Source organism: Typopeltis vanoorti, chromosome 13 (genome assembly GCF_054136105.1).
Source record: "Typopeltis vanoorti isolate ZY-2024b chromosome 13, IOZ_Tvanoo_1.0, whole genome shotgun sequence".
In the NCBI taxonomy this organism is placed as follows: domain Eukaryota; kingdom Metazoa; phylum Arthropoda; class Arachnida; order Uropygi; family Thelyphonidae; genus Typopeltis; species Typopeltis vanoorti.
This window is the reverse complement of record NC_143561.1, coordinates 100,972,814-100,998,102: the sequence shown is the minus strand read 5'-3', so window position 1 is coordinate 100,998,102 and position 25,289 is coordinate 100,972,814. Positions and strand designations below refer to the sequence as shown.

The 25,289-nt window shown below is 34.9% G+C and overlaps 1 protein-coding gene across 1 annotated transcript in view; it reads right to left on the bottom strand.

The window, feature by feature from the left end:
* SK (small conductance calcium-activated potassium channel) overlaps positions 1-19,016 on the bottom strand; it is a 384,830-nt gene extending 365,814 nt beyond the window's left edge. Inside the window, exon 1 of the mRNA XM_090402307.1 lies at positions 18,774-19,016. The gene's annotated coding sequence lies outside the window, so the exon portion shown is untranslated. The remainder of the gene's footprint in view (positions 1-18,773) is intronic.
* Between the last annotated feature and the right edge of the window lie 6,273 nt (positions 19,017-25,289).

Genomic DNA, 25,289 nt, shown 5'->3' with positions numbered 1-25,289 from the left:
ATTAAGTCTCTTCGAAACTTCATTTAATGAGTTTCAAATTAATATTTTTATTCTCGTTTTTCTCTCTTCTCTTTTTATTTTGTTCCTCTTTTTTTTTTTGTTGTCTCCCCTTTTGTTTTTGTTTATTTTTTCTTGGGTAGATCGTGAAGAGCCGAGCCACATGCAGCTCACGAGCCACGCTGTGGCCATCCCTGCTATATACCATCATCGGACCTCCATGGAATCAAAAGACTCGTGGTGTGAGGCCCCGTACAGCGCTTCCAGGGACGGCATCTTCTTTCTCCTGTCTCTCCCATTCCATGAAATACTGCTTACAGATTAATCTGGTAATCAGCCTAACCAACTTAGATGTCGCAATAATATTCCCCTACCCCTCTTCCTATCGACTGGACTCTGCAAATTGCATTTCCTCAATTCTTCATACTAAATATTCCAGAGACCAGAAACCACCTTAGTCAGTCACCGCGGGACCTTTTCCAACATCTCTTCATTTTAAAAACCAGGTGACTAAATCTATGCACAAATAACCCATATGCAGCCTGGTCAAAGCCTCCTCCAATGGAACCCCCTAACATCCATACTTCTACACGCCAGTGTAGAAGTATGGATGTTAGGGGTATTCCTCTGCATGTTGCCAAAATTCCCCGAGTTGTCCTCACAATTATAGCAATGTGTTCACTAAATTTTAGGTCCTTATCCACCATCCCTTCAAGATCTCTCATCTTTTCCACCCTCCTCTAAGATATCCACACCGATTGTATGGTATCCGGAGAGTTCATCGAAAAGGCAATTCATCGAGAGACAATTCATCGAAAAGGCAATTCAGCGAATGAACAATTCATTGAACGACAATTCGTCGCAAATGCAATTCATCGAAAAAACAGTTCACCGAAAATTTAAATTTTTCGAAAATGTTATGAGAAAATTGATCCATTTAGAATAAAACCTAAACCGTGAAAGGAGATTACAATGCTACTTTCATAGGGAAATATTATAAAACAATATGGATTTTATAGTCTTTCTTGTCCGATAACTGTTTCATGTCTGTTCATGGGACTGATTTGCCTGTTTCCGGAAGAAAAGCCAAGCCGTATCTATATTATGCCTGTTAACTTACCATTAGCAGAACAGGACTGATAAAAATTATACGTAAATGGGACCAACTACCCAGGTCTTTCTAACTAAACGGCTTCGTTTTTACCGACTGAACTGTGCAGGCTTCATTATTATTATTGTTGCTGGTAGTAATGTGCGACTTCAATACCGCAATTATTATGGGATTAATTTTACTCAGATTCTCTATTTGAAACTTTTACAAGAAAATGTCGAACCTTTTCAGTTTTCAGTTCAGCTATATGCGGGGAGACAATGAAATAATGTGTCCAAATTATGTACTGGATTACAAAACCTCTCTGACTTAAATGACTTAGTAGAAGTTGTTGGTACAAGAAGCTGTCTACACGGTTCAGTTTTCGTTCTAAATGGATTACTTTTACCATAACATTATCGAAAATTTAAAATTTTCGGTGAATTGTTTTTAGATGAATTGCATTTTCGACGAATTGTCTTTCGATGAATTGTTCATTCGATGAATTGCCTTTTCGATGAATTATCTTTCGATGAATTCGCTTTTCGATGAATTTTCCTGTAACCGATTGTATACTCTTGTAGATCCACAACATCTGCTCTATTCCTAGTCTTTTTCCAACTTTGTATCATCTGAAAACAACTGCATGTCCCCATTCAATCCTTTTCCAATACCATAATGATATTGGTTGCATACTAGTTATACAGCAATATCCCCATGCTACTTATCAGACGATCCTCCGTAGCTCAGTCGGTGTAGAAGAAGCCCTTGGGTCGGAAAGATTAGGGTTCAATTCCCGTCCGTGACGTGAGGAACTTTTATTTGGTCTCTTTTGACCAAAGGTGAGTTAGCCGGTCTTATAAGGAGGTAGGTTTTTCGCCCCACCTCCCCAAACAGGCAAACCGGCAATGTGAACACGCACAGATCACAGTCAGGAATACTTAAGACGGTTCCTCCAGCCATACACCTGATTTGTCAGCTACGCCGGTCCGGAGCCCGGATAAAAATAGGGGGGATGGTGCCGTACCTTCCCGTAAAAGGGGCTCAAGGCTGTTGAATCATCATACGAAATATAAAAATTATCAGACAACTAATTTTCAATCCAATCTTATCTCTTCCAGTTAAAATTACCAACTTGTCATGTTACAATCTATTAGAGGCCTTTTCAAAATCTAAATATACTATTAAGTATGCATCTCTCTTGTTCAATGCATTTATCACTTTATTATATTAAGTGTATTGCTAAAACGCAATCTTCTTTTACCAGATCTTTGTTGTCATTAAAGGATCTCTGCTATTGTCAACCTAATTCTGAATCTTGGTCCTCGCTACCTCTCCATCACTAACACAATTCCAGATCTGTAATTCGAAGCTTGAGTCATATCATCTGCCTTTCAGAAGCGGACAATTTTGCTTTCTTTCCACACCTTTGGAACTTGGTCCAGTGCAACTCATGTTAAACAAGAGCACTTCGACTCTCTGAAACATTTTCTCAAAATACGAGGTGATACATCATCAAGTCTTACCACGTTATTTACATTTGTTTTACTCACTTCCTCGTATATCTCCTGTTCATTCACAATCACTTAATAATAACTAACAGCTGTGGTCTATATAAATTACATAAACTATAAAATGTCCTCAATCTTGCTAGTTATACCAGCGCAACCACATTTAAGTTTAAACATTTAGTTTAGAGGACTATGTAAAGTCGCAATGATACACATACGTGTAGAGCTAGCCTTAGAACGGTTGTCTGAGGAAACCGTTTAAATAGCATTCAATAGTTGCACTATGATAGGCTTACTATAATCTTCTTATAATAATCCCTAAAGTTCCACGATGAATGCATACACTAGGAAAGCCTATAAACTCTTAACAATAATGCCGTTTCACTTTGTATACGAACTATAGTATGGAATAGAATAATAAAGGATAAAAGAGATTGGGGGTAGAATGACTGCGGGGAGGGAAGTCCAATGTGGAAAAAATAATCCTATAAAAACAGAAATATCTAAAAACACATAAAAGACTAAATTTGTATAAAATTCTCTGACAATTTAAAATTCATGTTTTTATCAGATTTTTAAATAATATATACATTAAAAAAAGACTTTTTCGGAGCTCGTGGTCTTAAGATGTTTTGGTCCACTTTTCCAGTGATGTTATCTTTATTATATTTTACATTTTGCTTCTTGTCTGCCTTTTCCCCACCTTCTCTAATAGAACAGAACTTCGTACTGTATTATTATTAGTTTGCCCTTCATTAGACACTTAAAGGCACAATTAATAAATCTATTTATAGAAGTTTCATACCGCAAATATCACCGCATGTTAAAAATATACATAAATAAACTAAGTGACGCCTTTTATTACCAGACGGAACAGGCCGAGTTCCTCTATCCCCTTAACTAACTTTTTGAAGATTGGTAACAGATGATCTCATTACTTTAGCCATCACCGAGAGTTAAGATCAAAGCTATCTTTGAATCAAGACTTTCAGGGGAGATATTACGTGCAAGCAAGTAGTACCATCGGAAGTATAAACCTTAGTTTTTTGTGCCAAAAATCAATAAAATATATATCTTATAGCATTTCAAGTTGAGTTTAATACATCTTAGATCATATGCGTATCCAGAGGAAAATCATAACTAGCAAAATAATGAGTTCAAGTACAGAGCCAGTATAGTTAATGAGAACACATGGTTACGAAACGTTATTAACGATAGTATTGACGCTGACCTTTGAAAAGAATGGTTTGAATCCCATCTTGGACGGTTTATCAGGGCTTTTCTATAGGCGAGTTTGCCTGTATCATATAGAGATGGCAGGATTTTTCCCATCTCGGAAACTTGGATATTTCTTCTCTCAAACTAGCTGAAAGAACACGCAGTTTTACAGACCTAGGATACTAGAGAATAAGGATTAACCACCCTATTACGTAACATCTGCTTTAGAAAGCCTGCAGGCTGCAATTTGCTTTGTGCATTCAAAATTGTTCCCAAATAAATAAAGCTTATACATGCCACATAAATTCACTACTGAAATGCACTTGATGCTTTTCTTGTTCATAATTTTCTTCTAAATTTTAGCTCCGATTTTCATACCATTTGTTACAGCAGCTATTCAATTTAGTTAAAGATTCCCCTATCGTATAATTAATGATATTACACACGCTTTTGTTTTATAGCATTTGTACATCGATACTTTTCCGGTTCCCATCTTCAATTCTAACAGTTGACTTATAACAAAAGTATAGGATAACCATTTATTAATCAACTCCCGCACACCAGAGGTTGTCAAACACATAACACGATAGTACTGTGTGGAGGCACGTGATTAGAGAGAAAAAAAATGTGTTGATGGTTTCTTAACAGCTAGTTGTAGTTCTTAGAAAAACGGTATGGGGAAAAAACTGTTAAAAAGAACAGTGGTTTAAGGACTGAAATAGATTAGAAGTAAAACTGTACACAGATGTTTATCTTAATATGTTTGGAGGAAAGTGGAAAAAAAGTGACAATAGGCCAGTTAAGTGGGGAAGCTTAATAGACATTTATGAGAGTGTGATTAGAAAGAGTCTCTGGGAGGGTGGAGAGTAATCTATAAACAAGACGGTTTTCTTCTGGATAGCATCGAGCATTCGTAGAGAGATTTCAAGTGCTTTTTTTGGAAACTAGTGTTCCACAGTTGGGTGCATTTGGTATTTATAGTGAAAGTTGCACAGGTAAGAAGTCGTGTGTTCAACGAATGAGGACATCAAGCGTTTTTGGAAGGCGAGAAGGCTAGGATATGATGAGTCTGGATGAGAAAAGCCTAGCGATATAATTCAACGTGAGAAGAGGAATGTAATCTTAAATGAACATCTAAATAGTATCAAAATAATACAGAAGAGTGAAGTAAGATCGTTCTTTCGAGAAATCAGGATCGTGTTTTGGTAGAGATCACAGTTTAAGATATTGGCAAGAGAAGAGATGGTAGATTCAATAATTTTTATCATGTACAATGTTCCTCCAGAGAAGCAGAGGAGTGGATGTACATCAACAAAATTATGGATGAAATTGAAGAGTATGAGTTAGTGCGTGAGAATTAACGTCTTCGGTTTGTTTGTTTTTTATATCATTCCCACACAAGAAAGCAAGTAAATATCTTGTGTCGGCTAAAATGTATATGCAAATATTTGTTTCCTAAGCTCCACCCGGTATGTTCTAACACTTTTCTATTGTTTAGTAACTCATTTAAGTGTTTCAAAGTAATTATTACTCCAAACAGCTAGAATTTCCTGATCCGGTTTTTACAATGTCATCTTTTATCTTATTGGATTATTTTCATTCCTTCCTTCTATTTATAGTTTTTTTTTCCATTTGTCTTCAAAATATTCATCTTCCTACTTAAACGAACTTTTATATTTATATTATTTGAAAATATTTTATTCTCATGAGTTTTGTTGAAAGGAGATTGAATCAGTCGACCGTGAGATGCGGTGATTGATTCATTCAATCCAGTACCCTTGGAGGGTAATGGATGGCAATGCTGTAGCCAGTGAAGTTCTAACTGAGGCTCGGTTATTGCTGTTACCCTCCTGCCATGATCAGAGCTTGAATTGCTCAATAACACCTTATCCCTACACTGTCCTCTACAGATAACGGGGAATATGAAAAGCACTCTTGCTCGCCCCTTTAAGCCAGTCCTTATAAGGACTAATGAGTTTTGTTTAACTACTTTTACGCATAACTTAGCTTTCTTGCATATTTTCAGCATTCTCTAAGAGAACATGAGACTTTACTTGCTGATTTATTTTTGATATATGATTTCTTATTTCACGGACTGCCTTTTTTGACTGACTGTGGCTGCCCTGAATTCTTTATTTCTTTTTGCATCTCTATTTTTGTAGACAACTTCATCGCAAGCTTCTCTGGCTGAGTGAACCAAACGTTTCTTCAGATTTTTCAGTCTCTAAGGTTTAGTTCTCATTTACAAATACATTTTTCTCGAATATTTAAGTCTAGATTTCGCTTCTGAGTGCTGAACAAGTCTGACTGTTTTTAAAACTTGTGTTTAAAAAATAAAACCAAGTTCTATCCATTTATGTATGTCCAGTAGTCATGTTCTACTGTGTGTTTAGATCACCATTTTTTCTTTATTTAAGCTGCCAAATCAAAAAATTCCTCCGCTTCTACCTTAGATGGTAGGCAAAAATAAGTTACATTATCCAGTTCCCATTTTGACGTTTCTCCATATATTTAAACTGCCTACATTCAAGAAGCATACATTCGTGTTTGGTATTGATTGCCTAGCTAATTCTTCCATCTTTTTTTTCTCGATAACCACTGTCTCAATATAACCTACTGCTAAAATAAGATATCGCCTGTTTTATTTACTTAATCATAGTAACAACATTATACCAATGTATACTATATTTAGTCTTCCAAGTACCAAACTGCTAATCCATCCAGGTGGATACCAAACAATATCTTCCTGTGGCGTACCACAGGAAGATAAACGTTAAGTCAGAAGAGCCTGGTCAGATCTCCGCATTTATTTCTCTATAAGTATTTAGACGTGGCTTTTCCCAGTTCATATCTTCATTAAAGAAACTTTAATGAAGATATGTTTAAAATAATTATATTTAAATTATTAAATGCCATTTATATTTAAGTATTTTAGATGTTAATTCAAGCCTCTAGATAATTGGTTCTTAATCGGTGTTCCGCGAGCAAAAGATATCACATGACAGTTAGTGTAATTGGCTACTCTGAACCTAACAACTGAAGACCGCTATGCGCATTGACTTCTAAACCAATAGAATATCGTTTATTGGTCATGTGTTTGCAGGATATATTATATCTACGCATTGTTTTTTGCAGAGAGATATCCATACTTTCAAAAACATTACTGGCAATATTAAAACCTGTACTAGACCAAATTGTAAATACGGTAAATTACAATCAAGTCAAGACTTTTAAAAGCACGTTTTTTTTTAATTTGCATATCTATGGAAGTCAGGTACGAATCTTTGCTTTTGCACATTGAAATAAGATGGTTATCCAGGGGTAAAGTACTCTTCCGAATTATAGAACTTAAGAATGAATTATTGGCCTTTTTTCAAAATGAAAGTACAGATGCTTTTGTAAAATGTCTTCAAACTAATATTCGGTGTGCTAAAATGGCATATTTAGCCGACATTTTTAATTACTTAAATAGCGTTAATACAGTATCAGGGAAAAATGAAAATATTTTGACATCCATTGACAGTATTCAAAAGCTGACAATATTTTGTCAGCTTTTCGGGAAAAAAAAAAAGTATCTCTTTGGAAAAACCTCAATATCAGCAATGTTTCCTTCGATCCATAATAAAAATGTCGAGGGAATTATTTCCGTTATAACAGAACATTTAACCATATTGGAAGAAAAGATTTCAAGTTACTTTCCTTCCTTAAATACACACAATTATGACTGGACACGAAATCCATTTGGCACAGTTAATACATCGAGTTGTGAATTTTAGTTACAAGAAGAAGAACAATTAGTTACCTTGTCAGCGGATCATACTCTAAAATTGAAATTCTCTCAAATAACTCTCGAGGAATTTTGGATTTTTGTTCAAGCCGAATACCCAGCTCTCTTCACAATGGCACTGAAAATTTTTTTACAGTTTTCAACATCATATTTGTGTGAGCTTGGTATCACGATATTAATCAATATAAAATCTAAAAAGCGTGAAAGACTTGTTAATATAGACAAAGAGATGAAGGTAGCTACATCACATATTAGACCTGATATTGCTGAAATCTGCAAAGACCAAAAAGCTTAAGCATCGCATTAAAATAAGTTCCATTTTTATAAAATGGCAAGTCCATGCATGTTTATTGTTAGTTTTATGATCCTAATGCTTTTGGTGTTCCTCACATTTTTCTTATAATCAAAAGTATTCCGTTCAAAAAGGTTAAGAACCATCTGCTCTAGAATTAGAAGATAGAAGTTTAATATATCTCGTCGTGTGTTTATGTACTTAGACACTTTTCAAAACCATTAAATTACTGCTCTGCTCTATTGAGTTCCATCTCAAAAATGTTTTGAAAGTTGAGAAATTTTCATACAAAATATTACTTGGATAAAGAGCAAAGTTCTCGAGGGAAATTGAATGATAAATATTATAAAAAAACTCCTCAAGGAGTCTTTAGTTAAGATACAAACATTATACATAATGGTACTGTTGTGTTATGTACACATACGTTATGTTGTAATAACCACAGAGACTCCCATTTTTCTCGGAATCTACATACTAGAGATAAGTCACGTGACACGCTATTGTGCCGAGACAAATGAACTCTGAAAGATATTACTTACAGGGGATTGAATATAGGAAGTGGTTTACAGTTCGCGTTCTTCCATTGAGGTGTTTTGTATCCATATTGGTCATACCCATCACCAACTGTTGCTTTTATCATTAAAAGATGAAAACGCGATAAAAAAAAAGGAAACAATTTAGATAAACCACAAGACAAAAGCCTGGGAGGGGAGGGGAAAAAAGAAGTGTTGAATATATGAACTTTAAATAAATTCAATAAATTATGAACTCAAAATCAGAGTTCATAATGATCACCAACAACGAATGTATGATGAGGATGTGGACATTCAATCTGTAAATCCCCACTGCTGGATCTAGGCTTTTCCCAATTTACCCAGTACTAAGAAATTCGCTCTCTGGCTGTGGTTGCTAGGTTGGTTTTCCTTCGGGTACTCCTGTTTCCTTTTTTTTATTTTATTTTTCTAAAGAACCCAATTACTACTCTATATATAGCTAACGTATTTATAACCTTACTGTCCGATCTTGGTTGTATTGCTATACATTAGTTATTTGCACATAAAATTATAAATGGTTACTGGATTAAGTTTTAGAGTGAATAATAATAACAACGATAATAAAAGCCACTTTTTCTAAGGAGCAGGTATAACCAAAACATATCAAAGAAATAAGCACGATCAAATTCCTACTAGTATAAATGAGGCAATCAATAGTTCAAAAAACTGAATCACTAAAGGAAATTCCTAATGTGCAAAAATAAGAAATAAAAAGAACAGTTAGTGACGCACGAAGTGTTTCTAAAATGCAGTAACGAAAGCGTGCACGAAGTGCTTTAAACTTGGTTAAAGAAATGAAAGAAAACATCAAATCGCTTACCGAAACGCAAACAACCAACCAAAAAGAGGAAAACAACGATCCGAGAGGCTAAACTGGCCAAACTAAAGACAAAAAAATAGAAGGATTACCAAGCATCTTACAACCAAAACTAGACAATTTGAAGGAATTCTGGAAGATAAGAGAAAATTTAAAATGGTTTAATTCAATATTTTATTTAATTGCCATACTACATACATTCTGATATTATGAAAGACTAATTAATATCTCAAAGAAACTAATTAAGGCCATGAGGGTGTAGAAGAAGAAATTGGACAAATTGTATCTGGGGAAATGAGCAATCCAAATACAACTTACTTTTCCCGAAACGAAAACAAAATTTAATACTCGAATCTTATTTTTTGTTAGAATATTGGATTTAGAACCAGCGAAAGAAGATAAATTCAATGACAGACTCTGGAGAAAAATGTAATCGAATAACAATACCTATGAAATACTTAAAGATGTATAAACGAAGAAATAGATAAACATAAAAAAGAAATTTCAAAGTAACTTTATTGTTTTGTGTACTTTAACGCATTCTCATTAAACTAGTGCTTTGTTCACTGTCCCAGAAGACTTAAGTCGATAAGGCATTTTATCCTAAGGAAGTCACCGAACCTAAGTACTTCGAGATGTAGAGGTGTCTTGAATTGCCTTACCGAACACGTGTCTTAATCTCCTATCTATCTTAATGAGGTACGATGAGAGAAAGAGATTCTTTAGGTAATTATCTCAGTGGGCCTAAGCTAAAATCCCACTTAGAAAAAAAAAACATTTTCTCGAACTACTTTAAATTGACAGAAAGGGAGGAAAAAATGTGCTATGTAGTTTGTCTTTAAAAGGAATTAATTGGTGGAATTATCTTCGTTAAAAATTAACACTAACATCAAATTGAAGTTCTAGTTCTCCTATAGATCTAGAACCTTGCTGTTTCCATGGTAACCCTATGCGTTTACGGTTCTTCCCTACAGATCTTAATTAGCAAAAATACAGCATTCAGAACTGTAACTAAATTATGGTCCACACATTCGGCCAGGTTGTTGAGCAGTTGTCGATGTTCCATAAAGAGCAGCATCTTATCAGTTACCATAGTAACACAGATAAAACACCGTTTGCAACAACGAGTGCGTTTATTTTGGCCTAGTTTCAAGTACGCAAGGACAGTTGAGTAGTTAGGTGATGCCAGAATAAGATCTTAATAGTCTAAGTGCTTTGATAAATAGTTTTGCAGTAATCCCCAAAAGATATTAGAGCAATAACTTCTCAAGATACTGCTGATTATAATGTTGTCCAAATCTAACCACAGAAGATGAATTTGTGAACTATCTTTAAATATCTGATATCCAACCTGCCTTGTTCTCTTCGGCACACACACACACACACAATCGGTATATAAATTCAGTCATAGTAACCATTGCCTATTGTACATTATATCTTCCTGTTGATATATTCAAGATTTAGTTAACAATAGAAACTACAACGTAAAGACATATATTTACTGGTACTATAACACATGCACAAAATTAGCTTTATTGTTACTTGGAAGTTTGCTGAGTCTATACCTCATCAACTGATGGATGCTTCTCACGCAAGACCATTTCGTAATGGTAATAAACATCGCGAGCATACGCAATAAACGAAAACGGGAATGATTTATTTTTCGACACTATTTCAATTACAAACAGGAAAACGTCGTACTAAATCCACAATAAGATAAAAATAAATTCTTTGAATATTCAAACATTTCATAAAATCACAATAAATCTCATTACCGCGGTCCCCCCTGTCGATATATTATTTTATTTTCATTACTTTTCCTTAGGAGGGCATCTTTATTAATGAACACAAGCAACTGTAAGAGGAAGCACTGGTTATAATGTAATTAAAGACCCTCGTTAATATTCTAAATTAGCTAAAGTTTTAGTGCTATTAATATACATCAACTTCAGACAAGTAATTAGACATAAATGAAGCGAATATATTAGCGATAGGAACGAAACAGACAGTCAACAAATAAATCAATACGGAATGTATTCGTCAAAATTAATTAATTACATTTGTATTTGAATAACATAAATTAAGTTTGTTTTGCAAACAAAAACGATTATATATAAAATAATTAGCACTGATAGTTCTTTCTCCCCAGCATCAAGTAAATCTCCATATTTTAATAATCTAAAAGTAACTGGGTGTCAGTGCTGCACCCTAGTGTTGAAAGTAAAATAAAACATGCTATATGCCACTGTGAAAATTATAATCGCATTCATATTTGAATAACATGGAATATGTTCCTGAAATGTCAATTTTCAAAAATAAAACTAATATCTGGCAAGAAAATAGGAATAGATACTGGTGCTGCCCCTAGTACTAGAATGTATTAGAAGGTAAAATTAAAATATTAATCGTTTGATTAAATAAAATAAAAAAAAAACATCGAATACTAGTGCTGACTCCTAGTGTCAAAAAGTGAAAATGTTAATTTCCTTATTAATTTTAATTTAAAAGCAAAATTGTTGGATATGTGTAGGTCATGATGCAGTTGAAGAGATTGATTTTAAAATTGCATGATATCAAGATCGGACGGCAAGATGACAAAATCATGTCAATCAAAAACATGGAAAACTATATTAAACTGTCTGTCAAATATTTTCTGTATAAAAAATAGATGGGAGAAAGATGATTTGCGTTAATAAGCGAATTTTTATGTTGAAAAATTCTTTTAATTTTCCGTTTAAAGAAAAACGCGAAACAGAATTAACAACCTTGAAGTTTAAATAAAAATGACCTGTACTAGTACCTGATAATGGACAGAATAAGGCCAAAAGACATCAGAAAGGCAAGAGAAACTATTTCGTTTTACACTTATTCTATTTAATATTCCCAAGCCGTCTAATCCTCCTCATTTAAACACCGCCCTTATTATCCCAAATGTAGGTGAGGAAAGTCGCCTCGGCGTTTGCGAACAATTATGTAGTTGGGTACAAATAATAGGATTGCAAACGATCTCCAACACACGAAGTAGGTTTTTTTTTAAATATATTTTTACCTTTTTCATCGCAACTGTCATTGCAAAATCCTCACATATCAAATTAAACTCAAGTTATCTAAAAATCAATCTCCTAGGCAGTCAGATTAATAAAATATTTTTCTTAGATAGACCAGACTCTTAAAAAATACAGAATTTTTTATGAAAATTGTTAGTTCATATGTAAAAATGAGCTGTAATACTTTTTTTTAATTTATTCAAAGAATAAATAGGGTAGGAGTCAAATGGACGTGTAATCATATTAAGCAGGAGATTCCCAAGAAACGGATGATGTGGAAGGAATACCGTGTGCATAAGGATGATGTCCGAAATGAAAATTATAAGCAGCAGTCCAGAATAGTCAACTACCCGTATGTACAATACGAGTAGTTGACTATTCTATTGAGAAATCAAAGCCTGAGTATGAAAAGAAAGTGGTTCTGCGTGCTAAAGACAACCCACAGAAATTCTATCGATATGCTGCAAGTAAAAGAAAGAATGAATATGAAAGAATAACTCTTATAAATACTGATGGCGTGAGGGTTACAGGTGCAGAAGAGGTTGTTTACTAATGAGTGACCATTTTGTTAAAAGCTATCAACCTGGTGTACGCAACATTGAGTTCACTGCTACCTCTTCACTGGATAAAGAAACTCAGGTATATAAGGACAAGGTATTGGAGCTGTTACACAAACTGAATAAGAATTCAGCAATAGGGACTGATGGAATATCAGCACGTGTGCTAAAAGAGTGTTCAACTGAACTGGCTATTCCTTTGATTAGACTATATAATTTGAGTCTCAGAACAGTGAAGATTCCGCAGAAATTGAATGTATGGTAATCCCGGTGTAGAAGGGTGGGTGCAAAGACTCAGTATCTTAGGAGTGGTAAAGATTTTGAAAACAAAATGGTTAGGGCTGGCATTCAGAAATGGGTTGAGAGAGGGACTACTTTGCGATGACCAGCATTGGTTTACTAAGGAAAGGTCATGTTTCAGCAACCTGCACACATTTAATAACAATATTACTACTGAACTAGAAAAGGGGGAATGAATACACCATAATACTTTTGGATTTTGCTAAAGCTTTTGGCAGAATACAGCATGGAGGATGCATAAATTGAGAGAATATGGGGTTTGGATTATAAAATATTAATGTAGATAAGAGGATGGCTGACTGACAGATATCAAAACGTGGTATACGGGAAATGCGAGTCTGCAAGATTTAAGGTAACTAGTGGTGTACAACAAGGATCAGTCCTTGGTCCACTGTTTTTCATCCAATTGCAGAAGAACCTAATGAGGCTAGGTATCTTGGAATGTTAGTAGATAGGAAGTTGAAGTTCAGGGGCCAGGTATCAAACGATTGCAAATACAACTCAAAAGATAATTGCAATGCTGATACGAACATTCACATGTAAAGATAAGGATGTCATTTTGCCTCTTTACAAGGCCTTGATAAGATCGCACTTGGACTATTGTGCGCAGGTCTGGTCTTCGTTGTGATTCTGATATATTGGAGAGAGTGCAAAGGAGATTGTTAAAATGATATCAGGATTGTGAAATACTGATTATGAAGACAAATTGAGAATTTGTAGACTACAGACGCAGCAAACAGGAGAAAGAGGAGTGATGATTAAGACTTTCAAACTTCTGGAAGGATCATATAGGATTTCGGTTGATGGAAGTTTTCATTTTATGGAGGGTAGGGAAAGGACGCGAGGGCATCCATGGAAGTTGAGAATAAATGCTGTCAAGAAGAGGGGGTTAGGACTAGATTTTTCACTCATAAAGTGGTGCGTGATTGGAACGGATTTCTATTGGATGTTTTGAATGCAAGCAGCACGAATGAATTCAAGAATAAGTATGATAGCTGGTGCGTGTAGCATGTGGTCTTCCTCGATGAGTCCCTGACTCCCTGGACGTTTCTCGTAATAATATAACAAAATGCATCGATCCAACGTGCTTCTTCAAGAAGCATTTTCAATCTGGTTGTACGAGAAGTGGAAAAATATACAAAAATTTGACTGAATTTTGAATTAGTTTATTAATAGGATAGAATATTTTCCGTTTGCATGTTCATCAACAAAGAATTTAAATAACTAAGAAATAAACTGTCTTTGTAACTATGACTTGTTCTCTTAGCTGAGAACAAGACTACTATGGACATTTAGTAGTCCAAAGCACGTTCATAAAACTACTCGTTACAGACAGAGCTTAAAATAGGATAAAATATTGAATTTCACAATTCCGAACAATGTGATTTTTTGTGAGTTATGAAAACAAACGACCTCATAAACGAATAGCAACTGATTGGCGATATATTAAATGGATAGAAGATGACAAAATAGTCACAAAAAGTTCCGTAATAAATCAGTTTATGGATTAATCTAAGAAGTTCGGCTAAATTTAAACCAAGCAATCAATAATTCATAGTAGAGCAATATGACTCTCATATATGAGCACAGGATATTCATTCTAAGATCATTTTATCCTAGGATAAATATGTGGAAGATTGTTTCACAAAGAGATGTGATGATAGTTTAGAAAAAGGCTTCTCAGTTAAATTAAAGGGTCATTAAGCTTGTTTGTTGAATCCTTCACTGGCCAAGGGCCACTCGTCAGTTAATCTGAGAATCAGCACTTTCGGATTAAATTTAATAAAACAAAATTTCTGAATAAAAAGTACAATTTATCATATTTTAACACAAGTATAATATAATATAAAAATATATATAATAATATAATAATACAGTTATTTATATAATATAATACAGTTTATGTATTTAAGTGATCTATTTCTATTCACACGAACAAAAATAGAAATAAACCAACTTGCTAAAACTTAATATTATTAACAGATTAAAATAAAAAAGGTGTCTTTTGTTTTTATTCATTTGTATAAATAATGTTGAAGTTATTTTAAAATATCACATAAAATAAGGAATTATGAAACTTTAGTTTATTTTTTAATTAATAAAATTACTTGGATTTTATACATTTACATTGCATTATAAAAAGTCTATTTGGAGATCATGAAGCTGAGCTCTTAGGAAGCGACTTTCATCATAACAGAGAAAAATGCTGCACTGTTGTTAATATCAGTAATTACTACAATTTAGCTGCTCTCAGCTTAGTAACAAATTCAAAATAACTTAGATTTTTACGCAAAATCCATACACTTTATTCATAAGGATTTACACTAAAAATTAGTTACTTAGTACAAAACCATATAAACTAAATGCCACTGAACTATTTTGTAGTTTAATAGTTTCAGACTACCACAGATTCTTGAAATTCGTCATGTCTGGAAGAGAAAAAAAAAATCCAAAAGGTTTCGTCTTAAGTTTGTAAGCTGTAAAAATATTTGCATTTACTTGTACCCAGACATCGGTATGTCTACAATCCGATTTCTTTTTCTTTCACTCCTCTTTTTCTTCCCCAAGGATATCGTATTTCCGAGTCTCACACTCCCACACTCGAATAAATCACTTTCTTGCACTTCCAGTCCAACTCGTCTATTTTTGTCAGTTTAGATGATTTCTCTGAAGTCTGCAAACTTTACCACATGGACGTGTTAACCAACTTAAAATAAGTAACCTCCGTATATGAAAGTTGCATTTTTTGCCTCATTAAATTTATAAAATTAAATAAAGAAAATTAAATGGTGTGTAAAGTAAATTATGGTTTTTAGTTTATATTTCCTTTTATTAAATTAATATCAAGAATTTAAATTTTGAAATAAATAAGTTAGCAATAATCTGTAAATGACTTTTCTTTGTTGTTCAGACTATTATTCAGAGCTAGCGGCTTTCAACAAATAGTCGAGTAGCTGTCAATAACTCTGAGTACGGAGACGTTAACGTACCAAGTTGAAAGCCATTTTGCGTTGTCAAGACAGCAAAAAAGAAACCCATTTATAAAACATTTATTGGTCGCTTTTGTGTTTCAAAGACACTCCATGGGGCAATGAAAATGGAAAGATTGCAATTTCTTGACATAATATAAAATAGATAAATTTCCTCTGTGACCAACTTTGAGAATTATTAGTAATATTAGAGAATAGGGCTATTCGATGTAGAATGTGGTATTTAGTTTAACTTCGGTTAAATCGTTATACATTTTTTTTATTTCCATTTATTTTACATGAAATTATGTAACATGAACATTTTATTATTATTTAAGTGAGGTATTTGACCTCAATAAATCAGTTGCTTGTAGAATTATCCTCAACAATAAAAAAATCAATGTTTGTTTTTGCATTGTTGTCAACAAGAAAATCAAAACATTTATATATAATGCATGATGTTTCTAACCATACGTGCAAAACCCTACATCAGTAATAATACACAAAGGAAAACCATATAGAGAAAGAGAGGGGGGGGGGGAGTTCCGATAGGAAAATTTAAATTGAAATATATAAAGAGGCATCTCTTTTATTAAACATATATCTTTATATATTTTACATTAAGAAATATATATTACATTTTCCAAAATACATATTAAAAAAAAGAAATATAGATTCTGAAAGACATAACAGAAAAGTGCCAGATCAGAAGAAAGGAAAAGATAATACAGAGGAAACACATACTGTTTCTTCCGATATGCAAACTAGTTCTGGGTAGCTTCTCAGCTATGCTAGGTTGATATTACATTCTCTAGTCTACAGGAGGATACCATTTGGATTACACTCTACGTTGAATTCAACTAGAGTGTTGTGTTCTCTGTGGTGGTGATATTCAGCCAACAGTCGGCTGTTCAGCTCCTTATGTAAGTCTTAAATGAACTGTTACTAGGACTTGGTGACAGATGATGCTGATTTCTGTTGTACTTCTTAAGTTGTAGATGACAGCCTAGCTAGCAGTGAAGAGAAAGCTATTTATATCTAATGTGTTGTCTAGATTGTATGGGGTAGAAACCAATAACATTAATGGCTGTGTGTCTGATTATTACAGGTGCTAGAGGCAGTATCAATGATACACAAGTTCACAGCTTTTTGCAGTACAGTTCATATATGTACGTTCCAAGGTACCCTGGTTTGCAGATGAGACAAAGATCTGATTCTCGTAGTCGGAATTTGTGAAGCTTTGTTGGAATGGATATGATGTTCTACCACAACTTCCACTGTATGTCTATATCCGGTCTGGTACACCTCCTATGAGTTACCACTGAAAGATGGATAGTCCCTGTAGGTATAAAGATGAGGATGAAGATATGGATGCGTACAGGAAGGGATAGTGGATGCACTGACATAAGAAGGTAGTATATTTTCTTGAATTTAGCAGGAAGGAGTAGTACAGATTATTTAAATGACAAGATGAAATGTGGGTTCAAGGGGTTTCCAAAAGTAATTCTGATTATTGATATCTAGAAAGGCTTTTATAATGACAGTGTTTTCAGAAGTAGGCTTTTGAATGTTTCATTTAGGCTTTAGATTAGGTTTTTGCTGCCCAGTCCCGTTCATGTTGGAACCAAAAAAAGGATTTGACCAGTTGTGAAACTTATGTTTCTGTTTTCTAATTACCTACTTGCTGAGATTATCTAGTCAGCATGTAATGAGATTCTGTACTTTTCTCGTTTTAAAAAATATAGCCAGAGAGAAAGAGAGGGCATAGAGACACAACGTGTGTGCGCGTGCGTATGAGAGAGAGTTAATAAAGAAAGAGAGCGAGAGACCATAGGAAGATCTAATTAGAAGGATACAAAGAAAAGTGATTTAAATAGATATATAGACAGGAAAGAGTCAGAAAAGACAGATTGAAAGAAAAAGTGAACAGAGAATTTTTATGGTAGTCTAAACAGAGGTTGCTGGAACAACCTATAGAAGACTACTCCCATGAAATGGTACAAGAGATAGATAAGATAGATACAAAGTGCGAGAAACAGAAGCAGAACTGCAGCAGAAAAAATGAACCGAAATGGATATGCGCGCGCCAAGCCAAGAGAGAAAAGCATAGACCATTGCAACCCACAAATCTTATATGCCTGTAGCAAATGCTTATTCTCTTCATGCACTACAAAAGTGAAATATTATCATTTTAATTGTGTTCCAGGGTAATACAAGGCAGCGTAAAACCTAATTAAGATAATTACCGAGGCCTACAAATCACTTTCCATCCCCTCCACAACCAACCACCTTACCTTTAAGCTTCAACGGAAATGCATTCTGTTTCACTCCTTAATCTTCAAACATTCAACACAAAAATGTAACGTCCGTAAGATAATTTGAATTATTAGCATCCTTGCATGATGTTCATTACCTTAAATTGTTATCATCTACACCAAAACTATGCAAATGATTCATCTAAAGAGCCACAGTCTGCATGTTTTAAAAATAGTTACTGCTGGTATCTACGCTAACAACAATGCAAAGTGTGCGATTTGAATATGCTTTTGAAGAATGTCACTATGGAAACTGATAAAAGTTGAATCAGTAATTGCATTCAAATATCTTAAAGAGTTAATCATGCAATGCACTTACCTTACTAATAAACGTTTAGGTCCGGTACGCCTTTAACTTCCACGAGCATATTAAGAAGACCACTTGCACATGGAAAACACTACACAAAACAGTTTCTTTGCTAGCTAAAAACCGAAAAGCAACAATTTCTCCAGAAATATTTTAGCAGCACCTTTTTCTTCTTCTTTTTTGGATGCTTCAATAGGATGAGCTGGAAGGAAGCCAGCGCAATTTTCCTCCCCCCACGTGTGTCGCTTTCTTCCGAGATACAATGCTGGCGATAGGTAAAAATGCTACGATCAGCTAGCACACGTTTCGGTCGCGTACCTCCATCGCCAACCACCACCTAACAGCAAACTAAAGCTGGTGAAGAGAGAGCCGCTGAGCTTATACCGTTAGGATGAGTTCATTGTTAGGAAAAGGAGGAGAGAGGGACGAAGAAGGTTTGCGTGATCAACAAGCAGGCTATTTTTCTTCCTGGTATCCTTCGGTTGTAATGCAGTGTCGAGATTGAAGCTTTGTTAAAACGGCATGTTTAACACGAATGGCTGGGAGGTGGAGGGGGGGGGGGAGAGCGGTTCACCGGTGCGTTTCGAATTCGTCAAGCGGGTTTAAGAATCGGATGAGCTGTGGGAGTTGTTACCATGGAGACACGCCAGTGTGGGGGTTAATAGAAAGGTCAAATTAGAAAGAGGATTCTACGAAAATGATACCGCACCAGGTAAGAGTGTCTCGTGTATAGTCACTGAGATGCACATCCGATTCGCTGAACACCTTCTGTTTGTGTGACGCCCGTTGGATTCGATGTTCTGTGGCGTCTATTAGCGTGATGCATTCGCTCTTCACTTAGCAATCCTTTTTTCAGAAATAGACAGAAAGAGAGGCACTAGGAATTCTTGTTTGTTTTAACAGAGCGGGGAATCGAACAAGATATTTCTCAGCTGATCGTTCAGGCGTGGACTTTCCTTCCGTTTTTTTTCTCTCTTTCCATTTTTAACGTTCTCTTTCTTTCTACCTATGACTTATTTTTTTCTTTCTTTTCTACCTTCTTTTTACCAATGTTTCTATCTCTTTTTGTTTTTCCTTCTTACTATTCTTCTTCTTCTTTCTTTGATTCTTCATTTTGTTTTTCTCTTTTCTCTTTATCTTTTCCTCTCTCTCTCTCTATTCTAGTTCTGGGGTATAAATATTTCCGCACGCTTCCACTTTAATTATATCCATGCGGTTTACAAACAAAGATAATCAAAGATTTATTTTGTTGATGAAAATGTTGTGTACCACTTTGACTCATGTACGAAGTCCAACAATAAAGTAACCAGCCTGATTTTGTTCTCAAGTAGGTGACACTACTGGATCTACAGTTTGGTGTTGAAACACCGTAAAAGTCATCCTAAATAGCAAACGAATTTTGTATTCAAAGAAAAAAAAAAGATTACTAGAGTACCGAAATGCTAAATCAAATTCAAAAACTTTGTTTTTGAATTGTAAAACTTTTTCAAAGTGTTAACTTTTCTTCAGCGTTTTGATTTTTCCGAATATTTTTTTTTTAAATTTCTGAATAGAAAGAAAAAAAAAATAGAAAAGTATTTCTTTTGCATTTGCAGTCTGGGACGACCTCATGACCGTGTTATCAGGATAGAGTGTGATCCTCCCGATGTATTCTGAGGTGTCGATTTTCCACTACGAAAGTTAAAGAAAACATTTGGTCCATTTGTATGATATTGAGATGTAGGAACGTTCACGCATAAATCTCACGGGTGGTGCATTCTGGGAAGATTTTGTAAGTGCGAAAAGACAAAAAGAGAGAGAAAAGGAACGAAACTTGACAGAGAAAGAAAGCTAACCAGAAGGATGAGGAAGAAAAGAACGAAAGAAAGAAAAGAAATAGATTTAAAAAAAGTTAAATAAAAAAAAGAAGAAACTCGAAAGAGAGAAAGAAAGTGAAAAAGTACGTAGAAGAAAAGAAAGAATGAAATAAGTGAGAAACTGTAAAAAGGCAAAAAAAAGAGTGAGAATGATAACAAGAATGAAAGATTGAGAGAATATAGGAAGGGAGAAAAATAAGTTAAGCAAAAAAAGTTGTACGAAGTCCAATAATAAAGTAACCAGACTGATTTGACTTAATATAGTCAAATCAAAAAACATACATTTCTCTCTTCTTCTTCCCTCTTTTATCTTGGAGTGTCGAGGGTTTTCTATTCATTTAACCGCTACCATATCGATGATAAGGTGGTTAACCCTATGCTTCCCTATGTTTGTAGAGGTGAGGGATGAAACTTTGAGGGATGAAAAACCCCAGATAAACCGGGAAGAAAAACCCTGCAGTCTATGCCCAAGACCGGCTAACGTGGCTATGTCTGAGAAAGATCCAAAGATCCTCACGTCAGCGAATCGGATGTGCATCTCAGAGGCTATACAAGAGGTGTTTTAAAAGAGAAATAGATAGAGGTAAAAAAACAAAATAGAAAGTAAAAATCAGACATTAGACGGAGAAAGTACCAACCGTACTGCATTGTTGTATTACATTGTTTCAAGCACCAAAGAATCGAGGAAAAAACCCCTGTAATTTCCTTTCACGATTCGGTAAGCTTTAAATTCTTACATCATTTCCTTAGCTCCTTTGCTGTGACAAATGAGCTGTGCCTTAAACGCCATTACACGCAATAACAGTAAACAGTGATTATTGTTGTCACTAATTATTACTACAGCGATCAATAACCTCTTCTTCTTCAACTGACACTGAGAATGAAAATACGCCCGTGGGCAGCCAACTCTTTAAAGCGAAGACAAATCTACACACACAAAAATATCGCCCTGACAGAAGTACAGAATTCTAACTGCAAACATTACCAAAGTATTTTCCATGACACAAAGCATCACTGCCTAATTAAACACCCGAAGCAATGAAGCTTGGGAAATACTTATTAGATTACGCTCAAAATCTAGCAAGTCCACGGTGACTCCGAATTTTATTCACTAGCATAATTAAATTAGTGATGGTTGGAAGCTGAAGAGGTTCGGCTACCAGTAATTGGTCTTTATTGGAAATCTTCCCCGAGGAGGTCTTCATTATTCACAGGTGTAAATGACGTCACTCAAATCTTTTAAACGGAAATGACGCAACGGAAGGAATTTAATAAATTAGTTATCCGATGAGTTAGCCGAGGTGTGCGGGAGGTGTTCCTATTAATGGGTCTCGGTAGTACACTTCACATAAAAGGACGGTTGGGGATGGTGACTCACCAGCCAATGCGCTCGCGAATTTTCTAGTGTGGGAGCCAAGGACAAGAGTAAGAAAAAAATGCTGAATCGACACTTGAGTAATACTGACGAGAGGTCACAATCAGAGCTGGTCTGGTCTACGTCGGATTATATAAGTGAAGGATTAAGTTCACGCAGAAGTGCTCGCATATGGCTGGAGGATTCAATTTGTCGACAACTTCCGGTTCTTGCGATGACATTTTATTGATTTTCATTTCTTTGCCATCGCACGAGCAAAAGTCACCTCACGTAAATGTAATGTTTTGCGAAAGTTAGGTCAAGGGACAGTCGTAACCGAAACACCTGTGTCTGTTTTTCTCTTCCAACTACTCATTGGTAATCGATGTTAGCTCAACGTACAGATTATTGGAATTCTGAAAACGTGATAATACAATTACCTTATTTTATTTTTTCATTATTTTATATGTCAAAAATGCACTTGAATCTATTAGGATCGCTTTGTTCGTCCGTTTGTCTGCACAAAAAAAAAAAAAAAAAAAAAAAAAAATGTAGTTGATAGCAACGATTGTTCACTTTTCGTTATATTCCCAGAAGACAATTTAATTTTCTCTGTATCCCATTCCGGTACAGTATTTCAATTCTGAATTTTGTCAAGATATATTCCATCTTAATAGCAAAACATTAAATATTTTCCACGTTTCTAATTCAAATGTCAATTGTATATTAATTGTAATATTACGATATGTAAACTTTAAAGGTGTTCAAATATTATTTTTACTTTTACACATCATTTCTTATTACTTTATATAATTTTTAATAAAATATCTTATAATATATCAAATAATCAATAATAATTTATTAGAAATAACAGCACAATAATATATTATTATTTTTAACCTATAATCATTGAAGTTTAATTAAATGAAGTAATATTACATTGATACATATTAATACTACAAATACAAAACAAGTACTTAACAGTGATAATACAAAGACACTGGATAAATAAATATAAATAAAAAAGCAAAAAATATCAGTATTGAAGGAAGTATACAGTTGTATTTAACCACAGCCCATGCTATTTTGTATATTAAAAATATAAATGAGGGTTACATCATTTACTTCAAATTAAAAAATTATGTTAAAAAATTCGAAATCTTACATTTTTTAAAATAATTTTTTCCATCAACATTGCGAAATTTACTACTGCAAAATGTATATTTACTTTCAAAAGTCACATTGACAATTGACAATTATGTCTTTAGGGGTGAAGCAAGATGCTTTTCATATTTCCCACTATCTGTTTCGATTACAGTGAGGGTAAAATTTATGAGCAGTTTGCTCGCCCTGAATGGGCATGGAGATTATGCATCGCTATAGGAGGCTAATATAGCTTTTGGTCTTCTATGTTTGAATATGTCCGTTGGCTCGTATGCTGCAGCTTGCTGAACCAAATCGTTGGGGTGTGTGGACGTCTTTAGGAAAAACTTGGATGCTAAGGATTATAGAAAAGAGAAAATATAGGAAATATTTCTATCTCTATGAAGTTGATTGTTTCTAACATACCATGGGGGGTTCAGAATCATTCTCAAAATTTGTTCTGTAGTCAACTCATTGTATTTTGATAATGTTAGTATTAGAGGTGTGGCTCCAGGCTGGAGAGGCGTAGGTGATGATAGGACAAATCGTTTCTGGTATAGCTGCAATTTGATTCTGTTACTTAGCTTATTATTTTAATTAGCGGATAGATCTGAGCGATGGCTTTAGATGCTTTTGACAACAGACTTGATGAGTTGGTTGAAAGTTAGCTTTTTGTCGACAATTACACCCAGGTATTTTGTTTCTGTGCCAGGGAATTTTAGTATTGAATAGTAATACATCTCCTGCAGGAGATATTGGCCTTTTCGAGAAAAGAATGGCTGAGCTTTTTTGGGGGTTGACTTCCAATCTCCATTTAAGGTTTTCTTGAAGCTTTCTGGTAAGGAAATGTGGTCGGAGAGATCTGGTTAGTATTGCTGTATCGTCTGCATACAGGGCCATGATGGAAGACATCGGATTGTGCGAGATGTCAGACATGTATACAGAAAACAGCAATGGAGCTAGTAGGAATCCCTGCGACACTCCAGCGAAGATATGGCGCCGGGATGAGGTAGAACCATTGATTTTGACTTGTATTGATCTATTCTGAAGATATGAACGGATTAGATGAACAATTGATAGTGAGATCTCGGCTGAGATAAGTTTGTGTAGGAGTCCGAAATGCAAACTTTTACCACATTTTCTACACATTTTGTCAAAATTTGTAGAAAAAAAGCTCCTGTACACTGGCTCCAGTTATAGCTGGTGGTGATGTATTTCACAATTCTGTGGATTTGCTGGGTAGTAATATGGTGTTGTCGAAAACCGAACTGTTCTTTAGGGAGGATGTTTAGGTCATTTACTGAGGTTTGGGGTCGTGAGAATATGATCTTCTCCGCAACCTTATCTAGGTTGGAGATAAGATTGATTGGACGATAATTTTTCGGTAGGTGTGGTTCCTTGCCTGGCTTATGTATAGGGATTAGCCAGTTTCCAGGTGGAAGGAAAATGGTGAAATCTTAAGATTGCATTTATTATAATAGTCAGTTGCACTACAGCTTTTCGAGGCAACAGCTTGATCACCCTGTTTGAAATGCCGTCTGGTCCGGGAGCTTTTTTGTTCTTTAAATTTTTAATAATATTACATATTTCACCAGGTGATGTAGGAGCAATGTGGTCAGTACTGGGATCAGGAAGTTTGAGTGAGTGTCTGGCCTGTCTGTAAATTTTGTATATATGATTGAAGTCTAGATTTCCATATGCAGGTTTGCACTGCTCTTCCAGATTTCTTGCCATAGCCTCCGCCTTCTCCGCATCAGTGTGTAAAAGGCCCTGGTCAGAGAGTATTAGTGGACGAGATTTGCCTTTGTTTTTGATGTTTCTTAGTAATGTTCAGACGGAGTGATCAGTAGGTGAGATAGAGGCTAACGTTTCTTTCCACAGATGGACGCTGTGAGCCTTGAGTGCATCTCACACAGTCCCAGTAAGTCTGTTTAGATTTGTTTTAGCTTGTGGCGCACGAGTGTTACGAAATCTTTTCCTGGCTCTGTTTTTCTCCCTGATCAAGTTCATAATGTCTTCAGGCAGACGACCAGGCTTGTGGAAAGAATTGTAGAAGGTGGCACCGTTATGGCGTAGTTAATTTGTTGGGAAAGGCTTGTAACTGCAGATTCTATGTCTTCTTTTGTACATATGTGAGGAACAGGGCCAATACTATCCCTGAGTACTTGCGACAAT